The sequence below is a fragment of the Spermophilus citellus genome, assembly GCF_964194105.1.
Source record: "Spermophilus citellus genome assembly, chromosome: 5".
In the NCBI taxonomy this organism is placed as follows: Eukaryota; Metazoa; Chordata; class Mammalia; order Rodentia; family Sciuridae; genus Spermophilus; species Spermophilus citellus.
This window is the reverse complement of record NC_138186.1, coordinates 48,268,221-48,282,454: the sequence shown is the minus strand read 5'-3', so window position 1 is coordinate 48,282,454 and position 14,234 is coordinate 48,268,221. Positions and strand designations below refer to the sequence as shown.

General features: G+C 40.7%; 1 pseudogene across 1 annotated transcript in view; it reads right to left on the bottom strand.

Moving 5' to 3' along the window:
* The window catches only part of LOC308649378 (MHC class I polypeptide-related sequence B-like), a 71,623-nt pseudogene extending 57,389 nt beyond the window's left edge, over positions 1-14,234 (bottom strand). The window contains exon 1 of the transcript in view: positions 14,165-14,234. The product of the transcript in view is annotated as an MHC class I polypeptide-related sequence B-like (transcript). The remainder of the gene's footprint in view (positions 1-14,164) is intronic.

The window sequence follows — 14,234 nt, the reverse complement described above, 5'->3', positions numbered from 1 at the left end:
TATTTGTAGGTGCAAATATATAGCAGCATTGTTTCCAAAAGCCAAAAGATAGAAGTAACCCCAGTATCTATCAACTGAGGAGCATCTAATCAAAATATGGCTTTTATGCAGAATCGATATTATTCAGCACTAAAAACAAAGGACATTCTGACAATTGCTACACCATGGATGATCATGAGGACATTATGCTAAGTGAAGAAGCCAGTCATGAAAGGACAAACTCTGAATGATTGCACTTGTATGAGGCACTTAGGGAGCCAAATTCATAGAGACAGAATGTAGAATGCTGCAGAAAGAAGACAGGGACTGGGGTGGGGAGGATGGATGCTTACTGTTTAATGGGTACAAAGTTTCAGTTTCCACAAAAATGTGAACACACTAAATGCCACTGAATTGCACACTTAAAATGGTTCAAGTTTTAAACTGTACAGTATGTCTATTTTACCACAGTTAAACACCAAACAGAAATCAGGGCAGTGTACTACAGATTAATGTAGAATCAGAGAGAAGAAAGAGGTGTAGGCCTGAAAAGAGAGAATCAAGGCAGGTGGACAAGTTGCACAACCTGGGGGAGGCCTTTCAGAGTGGGAGGGGGTGGTGGGAGCTGGTCACACCCCAAAAAAGCACCAGGTTAGAAAACCATTACGGGGGAGTTGAGGGGTTGCTCAGTGGGGGAGGGCATGGTCGAGGTCCTGGGTTCAATGACCAGAACAAAGAAACCAATAACCAAATGAAAACACTCCAGGAGGAAGCTGGTGCTGGGAGAGGACAGAGTAAGGGAACAGCAGGAGCAACTGAGTAGCAAAACACAGATTTTGGATACATAGTGAAGGGAGCCAAAGTCCTCTGAAATAAAGGAACCAGAAGAAGGGGGAAGGTCAAGAGATAGGTGGACCAAGAGCCTTCTTCTGGTATGATGGGAAGGGGAGATAAGAAGGGCAAAGAGATTAGTGGTCTGGGCAAGGAATGACCTGGAGTATGCAGGGTGAACATGGCATACAGGTGACCCTAGGAGAACTTGGGTTAGGGTGAGGACAGGGGTGTTGTTTTGGATGAAGGCAGATGAGAGTGGCTGTAGTGATTGCAAAGTTCCCACCAGAGGGGGCTTGTGACAGATGGAAGTTGGTGAGGGCCCAGGGTAGCTAGGCAGGCAGTGTGTGCAGGAAAAGGTCCCACAATGGAGAGATACAGAGGGGCCAGGGAAAGAGAGTAGGGTGGAGTATGGAGGCCTTGAAAGGGTGAGGGTTTAGATGAAAGCAGGCAAAGGTCCATCAAGAAGGAGATGCCTACACTATAGGGGGAAAGAGGATGCAGGGCTGAGAAGAACAGGGAGGTCAAGGTGCCCTGCACTGTGCTTAAGGCAAATGTCAGCACCAAGATTTTCAGGGGACTCGGAGCAGTGGGGATGAAGAGAAGACCCAAGGACAGAAGGCTCCACCAGAAACTTAGGGTCATCAGGCTGGGAGTGTGTAGCTCAGTGGCAGAGCACTTGCCTGGCATGCTTGAGGTCATGGGTTTAATCCCAGCACCACAAAAATGAAAAAAAGAAAATGAAAGAGCAAAAACAGTTAGGTTTCCCAAAATTCTAATTTCATTCTACATAGAAATGGGAAATTTTTTTTCTAAAATTCACAGGGAACCATAAAAGACCCAGTTATGGTTTAGATAGGAGGTGTCTCCCAAAGCTCATATGTGAGATAATGCAAGAAAGTTAAGAGGTGAGATGATTGGGTTATGAGAGTCTTAACATAATCAGTGTATCAATTCCCAGAAGGTGTTAACAGGGTGGTAACTGAGGCAGGTAGAGTGCCACTAGTGGAGGTGGGTCATTGGGAACATTTGTCCTTGTTGGGTGGAGCTCACTCTCTCTGCTACCTGGTACCGTGTCATGAGCTGCTTTCCTTTACCTCAGTCAGCTGCCATGATATCCTGCCTTTCCTCGGGCCTGGTGGAATGGAGCCAGCGATCTATGGAGGAGACCTCTGAAACCATGAGCTCAAAATGAATCTTTCCTCTTCTAAAATTGTTCTGCAGGTCTTTTGTTCACAGCAGCAAAAAAATAGCTGACTAAAAGAGACCCCCAAAAAACAATGCAATATAGACCAAAAAGGACAATGTCAGATTTCAGCATAGATTACAAAACTTCAGTAAATAAAACAGCATGGTATCAGCATAAAAACAAATGCTATGACCAATAGAAGAGAACTCAGAAATAAACTCACACATGTATAGTGCATGGATTTTTGACAAAGGTGCCGAGTATACAAAATGGGAGATGGGTATCTCAAAAAAAAACTGTTGAGAAAATAAGATATTCACAAACATAAGAATGGGAATAGACCCTTATGCCAGCCCTTATATAAGAATAAAACTCAAAATGCATTGAAGATTTAAATGTAAGACCTGAAGCAGTGGGTGATAGAGCTGGCCCATAGTTCCAGTTACCCGAGAGATTGATGCAAGAAGAGCACATACGTTCAAGACCAACCTGAGCAGAAGAGCAACAAACCTTCCAAAAAAAATCCTACTTGAAACTATGAAATTGACAGAAGAAAACACAGGAGCAAAGTCCCTGACATGGGTCAGGACAGAACTTTCTCAGCTGCGATCCTCAAAGCACAGGCCACCAGAGCAAAAATAGAACAATTGGATAGCTTTCAACTAAAATTATTTTTCAGAGCACGGAAAACGAGGGTGAAGAGATAACTCACACATTGGGAGAGTATTTACAAATCATACTTCAGACAAGGGGTGACTATCCAAAATATACAAGGAAGTCAAACTTCCCAATAACAAACTAAATAACCCAACATAAAAATGGCCAAAGAAGAGACATTCAACATGGTGTATTAGAGGCTGTTCTGCATTTCCAGTTGCTCTGTGGTTTGGGATTCAAACAGTAGTAGTACTGCTTCTCAGGTGAGGTGGGTGAAAGAGGAAATTCACTGAAATTCAATGGACAGTCAGAGGCTCTTAGAGGCTTAGAAATTCAAGTGCATTAAACATAGTAGGAGACATACATTGAAACTAAGCTGGTTGTTGGGTGGCGCTAGTTCACCACAGAGGAGAGGGATGACAAAAACACAGAGAAAAGCACATTTGGCACAGAAAAATATGGAGATCAGAAAAGCTTATGTATTCAGCTGATCCAGAGGTTTGCAAGGTGGATGGGTATTTGAAAAGAGCTCTGTGTTTCTCAACTGGCAAGCTGACTGCTGAGGTGGCAATCATTTTGTGGAGGTCATGCTTCAGCTTGCTGCTGCCAGAGCCCAAGAGATCCTAACAATATCACCATAAGGTCCAGAAAAGCGCCTATAGTGTGGACTAGATTGCGCCTAGAACAATTAGTGAAACAAGCATAGAAAGTACTTTGCTCAGGGGGAATAAAGTCAGAGAAAGGGCAACTCACTGTCCCATTAAGTCTGATGGCTCACATGACCTCCCTGAAAAGGGTTGGGAATCTGAACAGGAGGGCATGAGCACACTCAGGGACTAACCCTGGGAAGGCCATATTTGTGGGCAGCTGAGTGTGTGACACCTGTGCACGGTTGGCTCTCCTGCCCCACAAGTAGAGGTCTTGGGAGTCTCCAGAGATCCAGACTCCCAGCAGAGATCTGCATCTTCCTGACCATAGAAGTGTGCTGATCTAATCTCTCCAGAGCAGATACCATCCAACCAAGTTCCTAAGGACTAAACAGACCCAAGCCACAGCCACCAGATCTCCCCAGTTGGAACTCTGTAGCAGCCTCACCCTGGGAGTGCATCAGTCTGGTCTGTGAGAGAAAACTCCAGTAAACAGTCCTTCCCATTCCATCGCCCCTTATACTGGGAAGAAGCTGAGAGCTATTTCAAGGAGCTTCAGTTTTAGACCACTCCTCCTGGCAATTTTGTGAGCAATAGAAAAAGAGGAAGGGGATAACAACTCCCAGAGCTTGGTCTCTCTCTTCATACAGCTGAAAAAGAAATGGAAAGTAGGACAGTTGGACAAAGGCAGTGACCATCATCCTTGTTAGCAGTTTGACTACCTCAGTAGAGAAATTTTTTCTGTTTCTTTCTTTCTTTGTTATTGGCAGAGAGTGGGGGGTACTGGGGATTGAATGCAGGGGCAGTCAACCACTGAGCCACATCCCCAACCCTATTTTGTATTTTATGTATAGACAAGGTCTCACTGTCCTGCTTAGGGCCCCACTTGCTAAGGCTGGTTTTGAACTCACAAACTTACTGCCTCAGCCTGCCAAGCCAATGGGATTACAGTTGTGCATCACACTGCCTGTCTAATTTTTCATTAAGAACTATTTTTTTGGTGGTCTTGCTGTGCTGATCATTTCATGAATGCATATAACCATTCATATTTGTTTCCTTTTGTCTCATGTTAGCATTTTTAAACAATAGTTATTTTCTCTTATCTTGTGGGGTGATAGGGTTGTTTTTTATTTAGGTATTGTTTTGTTTTTGTTTATTTATGCCTCTTGTTTCTCTTTTTCTCCTCTCTTCTCTCACTAACAGACATATTCTCCTGTTCTCTCTCTCCCTGTACTTTTTTTCCCATTTATTTTACTCATTCTTCTTTACAGCCATCACTTGCTACATCTCTTCTATATGCCCTCTGTTCACATTTTGAACATTCTAAACTTTCCATTACTATCCTATCACATTTTCTTCTCTCTTATTGAACAACATTTTCACCATTTTGTAAAATACCTAATTTATAAAACTCCTGCTCATAACATTCATGCTGTTGCAATGATTAGTTCTCTGGCTACCATAGTTGATACCTGTTGTTTATTTTAATTCTTGAACTAGTTCATGGATATGTGTGTTATTGTTGTTGGAAATTGCTGACCTAACTATTCCTGTTTTTGTGGTAATTAGTGTTGTACGTGTGTACCATGTATTGATTTTAATGCTGTATATTGTTTGTTTCAGTTGTTGAGATTTTTTGTTTCCTTTTTCTGTGAAGTTCTGGGAATCTACAGGGATACCACCATTCACAGAATAGACACTCTATTACTGAAATAAACCCATCCAAGAGACAGCATATCTTAGTGCTGGGCACACCTCTAATCCCAGCTTGGGAGACTGAGGAAGGAGGATCGTAAGTTCAAAGACAGCCTCAGCAAAAGTGAGGCACAAAGTAATTCAGTGAGACCCTGTCTCTCAATAAAATACAAAAAAGGGCTGGGGATGTGTCTCAGTGGCTGAGTGCCCCTGGGTTCAATCCCCTGGTACCAAAAAAACAAAACAAAACAAAACAAAACAAAAAACAAAAACAAGAAATAGTGTATCTTGCTACACATACAAATTAATCACACTAACTTCAGCAATATCTAGCACAAAGAAGAGAAAAGAATCCAACTAAACATCAGATGCTATATGGGAATGATTCAGGGGGCCCTTGGTTCCCACTCCTGGGCATCCACTCATACAGCAAAAAGAGAGTGAAAACAAAGTCTGTGGGTACCATCCTGCTGAGGTTTCTCAAATTAGAGTGCTCTAGGCCACTGTGGCAAGAGAAGGCTGTGCCCAAAAAAAGCCCACGCATATGAGCAAAAAAGAAATCCATCCCCAAAGATGCATAAAACCCAACAGAGGAACACAAGAACTACAAAAAAAATCAAGCTAACACAACACCTAAATTCATAATTCTCCAGAAAATGACTCTAAAGATATTTGAGTGGATGAAATATCAGAATAAGAATTTGGAAGAATGATTATTAAAATAATCAAAGAATTTCTAGACAATACACACACAAAAAAAAACGGAAGAAATTAAGGAAGTCACTGAAGAGTAGAAGAAGAAGTTCAATAAGGACTTTGAGATATTGAAAGAGAAATCTTATAAATGAAAAAAAAATAAGTCAAATACAATCTTCAGTTGAAAGTCTTTCTAGTAGAGTAGACCATGCTGGAGACAGAATCTCAGAGTTTGAGGTCAAAGTGGCAGGCATTGTACATTCAGACAATAATAATGAGAATAAGTAATGTGACCAGGATATATAAACTCTGGGACAACATTGAGAGGCAAATTTAAGAATCCTTGGAATTGAAGAGGGTTATGAGAGGTGGCCTAATGGTGTGGATAATCTCTTCAGAGAAATAACAGAAAAATTTCCAAAACATGAGAATGAGAGGACATCCAGTACAGGAAACAATGAAAACTCCAAACAGACAACATCAAAAAGGAACCTCTACAGAACACATAATAATTAAAATGCCTAACATACAGAGCAAGGATAAAATGGTAAAAGCCTCTTGGAAAAATGTCACGTCACATTTAAAGGCAAGTCTATCAGAATTACATCTGATTTCTTAACTCAAACACTAAAATCCAGGAAGGCTTTGAATGATGTGCTTCAAGCTCTGAAAGAAAATAACTGTCAGCCAAGATGGCTATATACAGCAAAGCTCTACTTCTGAATCTAAGTGGGAATAAAAATGTTCCAAGGTAAGAAAAAACAAAAATAATTCATGGGTACTCAGATGGTACTATAGAAGATGCTTAAACCAATAATTCATACAGAAGAAATATCAGCATAATATAAAAACCAACTTTAATGTTCACAAATGGATAAGTCTCATTTGAAGAGTTGTCAAGCAAATGAAAAACAGGACAAATTAAACATTAGAAATAAATCAAAATGGCAGGCGTTAACAGATATCTCTCTGTATAACATCAAATGTAAATGGTCTCACCTCACCAATTAAAAAACACAGGCTCGCAGAATAGATTAAAAAACAAGACCCAACTACGTCTTGTTGTAAGAGGATTACCACACAAACACAGCCACAGGCTGAAAGTGAAAGGATGGAAAAGGATATACCATGCCAATGGAGCCCCCACAAAAGAGCATAAGTTTATATTCTCACACTCAAAACCCAGACCTCAAGCCAAAATTAATCAGAAGAGATAAAGGTCACTTCATAGTGGTAAAGAGAGCAATTCAAAAAGAAAAAATAACGATAATAAATATATAGAATCCATAAGATGGTGCCCCTAATTATACAAAATAGTCACTACACACATGACTCAGGCCCCAATACAGTAATACTTGTTGATTTCAACACACCTCTCACCAATAGGTATGTCATCTAAACCTAAGTTTGTAAAGACTCATTGAACAACAACAACAATAACAACAATATATATATATATATATATATATATATATATATATATATATATATATATATATATAAAATCAAATGGACTTAACAGACTTCTACAGAATATTCCACCCAACAATAGTAGAATATACTTTCTTCTCAGCTGTTTATGCATCTTTCTCACAAACAGACCATATATCAGGTGACAAAGCAACCCATACCAAACTTAAAAAATTAATATAATTCCTTATATCTATTTGATTATGTTGGAATAAAATTAAAAATAAACACCAAAAACACCTTCAGAATCTATAAAAACACATGGAGATTAACCAATATATTTTTGATGATTAATGGGTGCTAGGAGAAATTTAAAAATTCTTAGTGACAAAGAAAAATAGTGATACAACATACCAGAACCTCAGCAACACTATAAACTCAGTTCTCGAGTTTATAACTATGAGTAACTATATTAGAAAATCAAAAAGATCTCAGATAAATAATTAAAGGATGCATCTCAAGATCCTTGAAAAACAAGAACAAGCCAATTCCAAAACCAGTAAAAGGGAACAAATAATTAAAATCAGAGGTGAAATTGATGAAATAGAGAATACAACAACAATAAAAAGGATCAATAACAAGAAGAGTTGGCTCTTTGAAAAGATACACAAGATTGAAAATCCCCTAGCCAAACAATCAAAACAAAAAGAGAGAATACCCAAATTAATCAAACTATAAATGAAAAAGGAGAAATCATTACAGATAACACAGAAATCCAGAGGATTATTAGGATCAGTTTTGAAAACTTATACTCCAATACATTGGAAAACAAGAAAGAAATTGATAGGTTTGGACTATTTTAGGGGGGTAGCGAGGGGGGAGGGGAAGGTATAGTTCTGGAGATTGTACCCAGGGCCTTGTGTGTAGGAGACAAGCACTCTACCAGCTGAACTATATCCCCAGCCCAAATTAGGTATACTTCTAGACACATATCACTTACCAAATTCACATCAAGAAGACAGAAAACTTACACAGACCAATTACTATCTATGAGTTAGAAGCATTAATAAAAAGCCATCAGTTATGGTTTAGATAAGAAGTGTCCCCAAAACCTTATGTGTAAGAAAATTCGGGAGTTTTTAGAGGCAAAGTGATTAGATTAGAGAAGCATGACCTAAGCAGTGGATTAATTCAGAAGAAACTGTAGCCAGACAGGGTGTGGATGGATGGTATAGGTCACTGGAGATGTATCCTTTGGTCCTATATTTTATTCCTGGTCCTCTCCTCTCCTCTCCTCTCCTCTCCTCTCCTCTCCTCTCCTCTCCTCTCCTCTCCTCTCCTCTCCTCTCCTCTCCTCTCCTCTCTCTCTCTCTCTCTCTCTCTCTCTCTCTCTCTCTCTCTCTCTCTCCCTCTCTCTCTCTCTCTCTCTCTCTCTCTCTCTCTCTCTCTCTCTCTCTCTCTCTTTCTCCTCCCTTCCTGATCTCTATGTGCTGAGCTGTTTTCCTCCTCCATTTCACCATGATGTTCTGCCTGACCTAGGACCCAGAACAATGGAGTGGGCCATGGATGGACTGAGATCTCTAAAATCATGAGTAACAAATAACATTTCCTCTTCTAAAATTGTTCTTGTCACAAGTTTTGGTTACACTAACAAAAATGCTGACTAAAACACCATCCACAGAGAAAACCCCAGGAACACAATGCTTCTCAGCTGAATTCTGCCAGAATGTTAAAGGAGAATGCACACCAATGCTCCTCAAATTATTCCAAAAATAGAGTGAGAATGAATACTTCAAATTCATTCTATGAGCCAGTATCACCATCAGACCAAAACCAATATCACTATGGATCAATATCTCTGATAAACTTAGATGCAAAAATTCTTTAAAAAATAATAGCAAATTATATTCACCAACATAATAAGATGATTGTACATCACAACAAAGATGGATTTATTGAAGTGATGCAAGATGGATTAGTATTCACAAATCAATACATGCAATATACCACATAAGTAGAACTAAGGACAAAAATCATATAATCATCTCAATAAATGCAAAGAAAGCCTTAAACAAAACTTGACACCCATTCATGATAAAGAAAATGAGGAAAGTAGGCACAAAAGGAATTGACTTCAATATTATAAAGGCTCCATACAACAAATCCAAAGCCAACATCATAGTGAATGGGGGAAAACTGAAAACATTTCCATGAAAATCTAGAACAAGTAAAGGATGTCTACACCCATCACTCTGATTCAATGTACTACTAGAAATTCTAGACAGAGCAAACAAGAAAGAGAAGAAAATCAAAGGTATAAAAATAGGAAAAGAAGAAGTCAAATTATCAATGATAATTTGTTTCAAATGAAACAATCCTATACTTAGAAGATCCAAAAAGCTCCACCAGAAGACTGCTAGAACCAATAAACAAATCCAACAAAATAGCAGGTTACAAGATCAACACACAAAAATCGAAAGCTTTCTTATACACCAATAATGGAACTCCTGAGGAAAAAAAATCAGAAAAACAATCCCATGCATTATAGCCTCAAAAAATAAAATACCTAGGAATAAATCAAACCAAGAAGGTAAAATTTGACCTCTACAATGTAAACTATAGAACAATGAAGAAAGAAATTGAAGAAGACACAAGAACATGGAGAGACATCCCATGTTCACAAGTAGGCAGAATTAATATTGCTAAAATGGTCATAAAATCAAAAGCAAGACACAGATTCAATGCAATCCTCATCAAAACACCAATGACAGTTTTTCACAGAACTAGAGAAAACAGTTCTAAAAGGCAGTCGAAAGAATAAAAAAAAAATGTTTATCTATCTATCTATCTCAATGGTACAGAATAGAAGACACAGAGACAAACCCACACAGATACAGCCATCTGATCCTTGACAAAGGTACTAAAAGATACTTTGGAGAAAAACAGCCTTTTAAACAAGTGATGCTATGCAGAGAGTTTCCTCACTGACCTGCACAGGAGCTTGGGCCCAGGGTAGGCCAGAGTCCATACTGTCATCAACACGTCACTGACCTGCGTGGGAGCCAGGGCCCCGGGTAAGCTTGGGTCCACCCCCATCCCACGACCACCTGGTAGCCCAGGTCTAACCCACTTCCATCTTGAGACACTGCAGCCATCCCCATAGCCTTCCCATGCAGTAGCCTCTACCTTGGGCCAATAGAAAGGGCACAGAAGCAGCTGCATCTTGGAGCAGTCATCCCAAAGCCTGTGTAAAGCCCACCCTTTTACCCCATCTCTGAATTTGGATCCATCTTGGGGCACCTCCACTGCTATCTTGAGTTACCTCCTGCTATTACCACCACCTGTAGTTGCAGTAGCATTCATTCTGGGATACTGGCAGGATCTGGAAGCCCAACACCAAGGTGAGATACAGATAACCTGTACAGATACTACAAGGTTATAGGGTAGTGTGGAGGCCAAACTAGCATCTAACTGCATTTGTCTCCTCTTCTGATTGGTGAGGCATCCTGGGTCACTCTGTGATCTGGTTGCCTAGGTAACCCAGACAGATTCCCCAATCTTTAGGGTCAAGCCTGTGTCTTCATGCATGGGCGTGCCTTCCTACATCCCCAGGGATCCAATTACCTCATCTGTCCTTGTAACACTGCCCCCCTTGACCTTCATTGGATGGAAATTTCTAAGAATTTAGAGCCCCCCTAATAAAATGTGCTCAGCCTCTCTCACCAGCCTCTCATGTGATTCCTCACTCTCCAGTTTGGGAAGCTTTAGGCAAAGGGTGAAGGAGCCATCACAGAGCTTGATTTAAAGGTAAATTGTGGGTCTGTGTTTTATTCTGATGCCTTGGGAATTTTCCTCGAGTAACCTTTAGTTAGTTGTCTGCTCGGTCGTAGATGGCAGGATAGAAACTGTAGTACCTCAAATCCACACTGCAAGTAAGGAAACCACATAGACATCATGAAAAAACAAGGGAGGAAAGTGCCCCAAACAAACCAGAAAACTACAAAAACAGAACCTATGGACAGTACAGTTGATGATATGTCAGAGAAGGAGTTCAGAATTTTCATAATTAAAATAACCTGTGAATTAAATAATAACCTAAATAAGCAAATACAGGCAAAAATTGATCAACCCAACAAAGACACAAGAGACAAAATACAGGTAACCATTGATGACACCAATAAACAGATAAGGGAGCAAATACAGGCATCCATTAATCCATTAATCACATCAATAAAGAGATAAGGGAGCAAATATAGGTAGCAAAAGGTTACTTCAAGAAAGAGATAGAGATTCTGAAAAAAAAAACCAACTATCAGAAGTCCTTATAATAAAGGAAACAATAAAAAATAGAAAGCATCACCAACAGACTGGATCACTTGGAAGACAGATCGTCAGCGAAGGAAGACAAAGTATACAATCTGGAAAATAAAGTTAACCACACAGTGAAGATGGTAAGGAACCATGAGCTGAACATCCAAGAATTATGGGATAGCATCAAAAGACCAAATATAAGAGTTATTGGGATAGAGGAAGGCACAGAGTTTCAAACCAAAGGAATGCACAGTCTCTTCAATGAGATAATATCAGAAAATTTCACAAACATGAAGAATGAATTTGAAAATCAAATATAAGAGGCTTACAGGACACCAAATGTTCAAAATTACAACAGATCTACACCAAGGCACATTATAATGAAAATGCCTAGCATACAGGATAAGGATAGAATCCTAAAGGCCACAAGAGAGAGGAATCAGATCAAATATAAGAGGAGACAGATTCATATCTCAGCAGATTTTTCAACCCAGACCCTCAAAGCCAGGAGATCCTGGAACAACATATACCAAGCTCTGAAGGACAATGGATGGCAATGAAGAATCTTATATGATATGTTTCTCTCTTATGTGGAAATTACAGAGGAAAACCAAAAGAAAGGGATGGAAGGTCTCATTAAAATAGAAGAGAGATGAGTAGAGTAGAGGAGCTATCAGGGTGAGGGAGGAAGAGATGGAAAGAGGAAACACTGAGTAATGATAGTAGACAATTACATGAATATGTAACAACACATTCCACCCTTATGTACACCTATCATGTGCCAAAAAAATATAGAAAACAAAAAATGGACAAAGCACCAGGCACTATGGTACATGCCTGTAATCCCTGCTACTTAAGAGGCTGAGGCAGGAGCATTCCCTCAATCAAAGAGTTTTAGGCCAGCCTGAGAAACATAGCAAACACATTTCCAAAAGTATCACATCCATTTCAAAAATTAAACTAAGCACACCCATTTCACAATACACTGTGGCAAACACACAAAGTATACTAATCAGTCTTAACAACAACAAAAATAAATTAGGGCTGAGGATGGAGCTCAGGGACATAGGGATTGCCTAGCAGACACAGACCCTGAGATTAGTACCTACTGTATTTATTTTAAAAAGGGGGGGACCCTAAAAACCAGGAAATTGTGTCATTTATGACAATATAGGTAAACCTGAGGGCATTAGTGAGAATAAAACAGACACATAAATGATCTCACTTTTATGTAGAAACTGGAGCAAGCAGAAGGAATGCTGGTTAGGACCAGTAGAGAGTAGATAGAGAGGGGAGACACTGGTCAAAAAGTACAAAATTTCAAGATGGAATGGCTCCTGTGTCATTCTATAGCACAGCAAGATAACTACATTACATAATAATATAGTGTATGCTGCAAAATAGCTAAATGGAGGATTTTGAATGATCTGATCACAAGGAAATGATAAATATTTGAGCTGATCAATATGCTAATCATTCTGATTTGATCATTATAAAATGTGTACATGTATCAAAACATCACAATTATATACAACTATGTGTTAACAAAAATAAATAAATAAAACAGTTAACAAAAATCTTTAAAAAAAAAAAAGCTAATTTTGGGCCTGGGAAGGGGCAATAGTGTTGTCTATGGCAGCATTGGGTCCAGCTCCTTGTAGGCAATGACTCAGGGAAGGAGGAAGGACCTGCAGTGAGGAGAGAGGTGAGATAGGGGCAGATTTCCCAAAAATAGATCCGAGAACTTCAAGCAGGAGGGGAGAACAGAGAGGGGGAGGGCAACAGGAAAGACAGGGTGGGGTGTGTGAGACAGCAGCTGAGGAGGTTGGAGAGAGCTGGTGTGAACACTGGAGTTCATATTAGTGTAAAGGGGCTGCAGGAGGGAAAAGACCCTCCCTTGCCCAGGCAGCAGGAGGCCAGGGGACCTTGAGGGTGGAGATGAGAGAAGTCACAGGAAGAATCTCTTGGCCCAGAAGTCCTCAGCTTCCAACCTCCCTCAGTCTGTGTGGGGCAGCAACAGAAAAGCAGTGGGAGGCTGGGAGGCCCCTATCAGCTCCTGGCAGAAAGAAAGGCAGACCCCTAACTCCAGATACTGAGCACTCCACTGAGAACACACTGCTGACTCCAGGAAGACAACGGGTGGGGCTGGGGATGTGGCTCAAGCGGTAGCGCGCTCGCCTGGCATGCGTGCGGCCCGGGTTCGATCCTCAGCACCACATACCAACAAAGATGTTGTGTCCGCCGAGAACTAAAAAATAAATATTAAAAAAAAAATTCTCTCACTTTCTCTCCTCTCTCACTCTCTCTTTAAAAAAAAAAAAAAAAAAAAAAAAAAAGACAACGGGTGGGGGAGAGGGGCTGGAAACTGTCTCCATCACTGCTAACAGGTGGCCCCCTGAAAGGCAGACCTCCAGGGGTACTTGAATATCTCTCTAAGTGCAAACTAGAAGGCAGACCCGGGCTCCAGGCATCCTAAAAACCAGAATGTTGGAAAAGAAAGAGCAAGGCCCAGAGGGGAGGGAGGGAAGCAAAGTGCAGCACCGATCCAGATGCTGGAGATGGTGGCGGGATGCGCCCTGAAAAGCGGCCTTGAAGTTTTGTGGCAAGTGGACCAGGTCCAGCCCCCCCCCCCCCCCCCCCCCCGCTGCACCACCTCCAGAGCCAGCCTGGAGGGGTAGACGCTCCCTGGAAGCTGCCGCCCACCTGGATTCGCCAGACCTTTCTGAAGACTCAAAATGAGCGCACTCACCAGCGGCGGCACCCAGAGATGCAAAAATTGCGGAGCCAGCCAGGAGCAGCACGACAGGGTTCAGACCCAT